Source organism: Etheostoma spectabile, chromosome 17 (genome assembly GCF_008692095.1).
Source record: "Etheostoma spectabile isolate EspeVRDwgs_2016 chromosome 17, UIUC_Espe_1.0, whole genome shotgun sequence".
In the NCBI taxonomy this organism is placed as follows: Eukaryota; Metazoa; Chordata; class Actinopteri; order Perciformes; family Percidae; genus Etheostoma; species Etheostoma spectabile.
In genome coordinates this window covers 9,474,837-9,480,082 of record NC_045749.1, presented here as the reverse complement: position 1 = coordinate 9,480,082, position 5,246 = coordinate 9,474,837, and the positions used below count along the sequence as shown (strand labels likewise).

At 38.2% G+C, this 5,246-nt stretch overlaps 1 protein-coding gene across 3 annotated transcripts in view; it reads left to right on the top strand.

Annotated features, from left to right (window-relative positions):
* Positions 1–5,246, top strand: part of adam12b (ADAM metallopeptidase domain 12b) — a 95,513-nt gene that overhangs the window by 36,319 nt on the left and 53,948 nt on the right. The window lies entirely within an intron of this gene.

The following is a 5,246-nucleotide window of genomic DNA, read 5'->3' as shown; positions in this document are numbered from 1 at the left end:
GCATTGAATGAGAAGGTGTGTCCAAACTTTTGGCCTGTACTTGTGTATATATATATAAAGGTTTTGGAGATAAAGAAGATACTGGCATGTAAGAGGGAAAATTTAAACCCAGAGCAAAGAAACAGACTCCAGTGATGAGTTCTTAAGACTCTCACAAGCTAGAAAAATGTCTGACAAAAGATACACAATCCCATATTATGGATACGGATGGATATGGATTGATGTTAAGGCACTTATAATATATAGTTAGTAATACAGTCACCTCTCACTGTGTGCTGTAAAGTAGTTAGAAGAATGGTATATACGATCCAATATGGATATCTGCAATACATCAGCGTGAAGAATGTAAAATGTCTACTGTTAGATGGATGCTGTCAATAACAGTCACTGATCATCAGAAGCCATCATCCTCTGCCAAGGTGAAAAACTATATGAACTCACTGTCACTTGCTATCATTTCCTCATTACTTTCTGTCAACACCAATATACTATCTTTCATCGGGTCTACAGTGTCAAGCAGTCATGAAGGAGATCATATGGTCGGTGTTGTAGCTCAAACAGGAAAAGGTCATTTAAATACTGTGTATATTGTTAGGCATTTGTGTTTTCCCATGAATGCCTATGAGTTTGTTAATTTTAGAGAGAGCCTCCCTCATCTGTATCACTATACCGTGATTCAACATTCACTTCTGCTTTCTAGTGCAGAAAGCCTTGTTTCTCCCTCTGCAGTTTGTTTTACTGATGTGATGACTTCACTCTCCTTGGTCTGCTCTCACATTAATGTGACTTTTTAGTCAAACTAGCAGCGGGCGTTTTAGGCCAGGAAAGCTTGAGATGTGAAACAGGAGAAAGACGGGGAATGACATGCAGCAAAGGGCCGAACCCCCAACCGCTGCTGTAAGGACTGAGCCTTTGTACATGACACCATGGTACTTAACCAGGTGAGCTATTCAGGCACCCCAGACTGAAGAATCTTGACAAGTATAGTATGGATAGTCATGAAATGTTGTCCAGACATTCATGGGCCCCAGAGGATCTATCCTAATGACTTTGTTGAAATACTGACCTTTCCTCTAGCGCCACCCTGAGGATGGCATATTCAAGATCCCCAGGGAAGAATCCTAATCACTTTCGGGATTCCCTGACATTATGTCAAGTGCCTCCAGCTGAGTTTCAATATTTCAATTTTCTCGTAAAATAACTCACTGCATTTGCTTGATGGATTGGCACAAATTTTGGTCAATGTTCCCAAAGGATATATGCGTGTGACTTTTCTTCTTTTTTGGTTTAGTGTGAAATGTCTCCTAACATATTGCATGGATTGCATGATTGCTTTTCTCAATACTTTGGTTTATTAAAAGACACCTGCAAAACATATGACATTCACGTTTTAATTTCAGTGGGACAACAGGGTTCAACCTAGATTAAGGATAAACTGATACCAAACTGATAATATAGTTAAGGGGACACAATTGACACCTGGATTGTATTTTTACAAGCTACAATTATATGATTATTACCCAGAGAGGCACAGATGTACTTCAGTAATATTTTACAAAGCCAGAGAAGTAGAGTGAAGGAAGGCACTCCTCTAATTCTGCAGTTCAGGAGATTTTTCAGTTTTTCTCTCTCCACTCCTCCCACACTCATCTCCTTCTCTTCCTGTTTTTTTTTCTGGCTTTGTACACTCCAGTGCACCCGCTACAGCCAAGCCTAAGCTGAAGGGACATTGAGCTGTATGTAAATCAATTTGAAACGCAGCCGTATGTGGAAATAGAATTAGACTTGTCAACCACACCTCTTTAGTTTCTCCTCTCTTCTTCATCTCTCTCTCGCTTTCTGTAGTGGTGTGCTTCTTTTTCAAGTTAAACATGCAGTACCATAAGTAGCAGCTATAGGAAGGCTTAGGGTTAGGCTTGTGGGGGGAGAGGGGATTTAAAAGAATTCACTGAAGTTAGCATTCTTCAAAGGAAGCAGAGAGACTGCAAGAAGAGCCACATTTCTCTCAAATGGTTTCATGCTCAAGGGGCTTTGTGTAATGGTGAATTATTACATGTGGCATGGAGTTGCATATGTAAATGAGGCTCAGCGCTTTAAATTTGCACGGAACAGTGTACTCTCTGGATGCCAGAAAAAAAGATGATATTAAAACACTGATTCATGTAAGCAATGTGTGACACATCCAGTTTCGGCTTCATTGATTATCCCTTTGTAGCAAGTGTGTGTCTGCTAGGTTTGATTTGTCCTTTTCAAATAAAACTAATCTGAACACATTTTTGGTTCAGCAGCAACAGTTCTATCTTTCGTAATTTCAGATATGACAGAAAGGCATGCAGCAGAAACAGAAAGAGGAATTTTGTATGGTCCACTGTAATGAGTTTTTTCTGCTGTGTCCTTGTCTGTATGGTCCCTGCATTTTGATAGTCAAGTCATATCTCCAGCCATTGAGTGATTGATGTGTGGGATGTACTGTGTTTGCTGTCCACCTACATCAAGAGATGGAAAGGAAAGAGAAGCTTCATCTGAGACATCAGCATCAAAGGTTAAAAGGTAGACAAAGAATCAAAATATCTCCTTAAATGCCTTTTCCAAATAAGAAAACATACTTCTAATTATTTTCAATGACAATGAACAACATAAGCATGGAGGAGTGTGGAAAGATATTCATCTAGCTTTTAGAAACGATCAATGAATCATGCCATGATTTTATTTTTAGCGAAATATAATTAAGAACAGTTTCTAAGATGCTAAATAAAAGAGATGGGAGATTATTTTTTTAAAGACAAATAACAATGCTTTGTGCCACACAGAGGTGCTATCAAAGAGCCCCTCATTTATCACAATTAACCCTGGTGACCATTAATGAATCATTAATTAGATGTTAGACTGTGTCTAATGAATTGTAACACACCCTTAGGAGCATTGAATCAGTAGTTATTGACTCAAGCAGTTATAGAAGATTTATACATTTTTTTGAAACATTTTTCAGAAGAAAAAGTTAAAGGGACAGTTCACTCCAAAACAAAACATACTTATTTTCCTCTTAGTTTTTTTTACTCTTAGTCTTTCCTCCTGTAGTGCTATTTATTAATCTAGATTGTGTTGGTGATATTAGCCGTAGGGTTGGATACCTTTCACATTTTTATCTGTACCGGTACATATACCGGTACCTGAAATTCTGTTCCGGTACCCAATGGTACCTTTTTTTGGTACTTTCCCTCAGTAATTACAAAAGAAATACAAAATAATTACAAACCTATTTACTTAGAGCATTATCTTATTTAACTGTAACCACACTCAAAATTACTTTATCGGCATTGCTGTGGCTTCAACAAAACTGCAGAGTCAACGTAGTTTGCTCGAGTTTACTCTGTCCGCACCTCTCCGGGCGCGTGCGTGTTGGAGCTGCTCTCTGTCAACATGCAGGGAGGACAGAAAAGCTTGCGCTTACACGCTCTCAGGTACCAAAATTAGGTAGTGTTTGGTCCTCGATAGTACCGACTCAATTCGGTCTGTACCCCAAAAAAATACCAAGTTTGATACCCAACCCTAGCCGTAGAGAAGTCTGCTTTTTTGTTGTTTCTTTAAAAAAAATATATAAATAAATAAATAAAAACCATTGTGTTCATTTTCGTGTATCAGTGCCCACATTCATTAAATAAAAAACTAAGTTTGTTATCAATACTTAGTCAAATGACAAACGCTAGTCAAATGTTTAGAATCCATCACTAAATGTATTCGTTGTTAAGGTACAAAACCTTAAAAAAAAGTCTCACGCACCCCCTGCAGTACTCCAAACTACCCATAGGGTACTAGTTTGCGAAACACTGACGTAGCGAGTAAGGAGTGACCAACAAGACAATGGCGGAGGATTGCAGTGAGAATGACATTCTCTATCTGGTCTCAATAAAAATGTAAAATCTTTTTTTTAATACACATGCTCAGGAAAAAGTAAGGCCAAGGCCTTTTGGTCAATGCCAAGGGTTGTAGTCAGTCCAATAGCTCAGATTTACTTCTTTATACTGGGACTGTAAAAAGGCAAAGAGACAAACAATAGAGCAGTAAAGATATGAGAACCAAGGGCATTTGATAATCATCAGGGCTATTTCAGCTGTGGAAGATACACAATCCTACACCACAGAACAAAAATGTAACCAACAAGGGCATAGGGAAACACTTTGCAAACACACTGAACATCCATGGCCTCATAAACTGTGTACTCTTGCCAAGGACTTGATTACAGGCAGATTCCATCATGTAAAACCCAAAGCTTTAATACAGTATATGTTGTAGTACCAGGGTCCACGCTGCCATAAGCTGGCTCACCCAAACATGCCCCCAAAGTACAGCACTTGAGCATTTGCTTGGAATTACCGCTCACATGACACAAATCCCATCTTTACTGCAAACGCATTCTGTATTAGTGTATTTTAAATTTGGCCTTCTTTTATCAAAACACATCATAGTATTGGTTTGGTGTTATTGGGTAGTGGGTGTTTATCAGTGTCATTTTTTTAAACAGTGTTTTTTTCAAGTTGAGTATAAAGATACATATTTTTCCAGGAAGCATACTAGAGATGGTCCGATACCATTTTTTGCTTCCTGATACCGATTCCGATACTTGAACTTGCGTATCGGCCGATACCGAGTACTGATCCAATACCAGTGGGTCATATATATTTTATTACGTTTTAACAGCTGTGTACTATGCCTGTATGGATGTGATATGATTTCTGTCTTTGTTGTCGGTCTGGCTAAGGTTAATCTCTTTGTGAAACATGAACAAACACAAACAGTGAATGCCACAGAACTTTCTTTCAGTATCCAGTTTGACAGTCAGTTATAACAGAAAACAACAAATAAACAAATAAAGTACTTTAATGTAGAATTTCTTTTGGTTTTCTTTACGTGGTATTGGATCGGTGTATAAACTCCAGTACTTCCTGATGCCAATACTGGTATTGGTATCGGAACAGCATACGCTACCCTCATCCATTTTTAATGAAACAGGGTTCTTTAAAGTGATTACTGGCCGCTGGCTTATCTGATTTGTTTTAGAGCTTGCTAATGGTGTGATAAGGCACATTAAAGCAATAAGTATTTAATGATTTTAAATGTGGTCAAACTCAGGCCACAGCGGATTGATTCTTTTTCAAACAGGTCATAAAAGATGAACTTTGAATATACAGATAAGATATTAAATTGTCCTAAAGTATGAAACACACACACACACACACACACACACA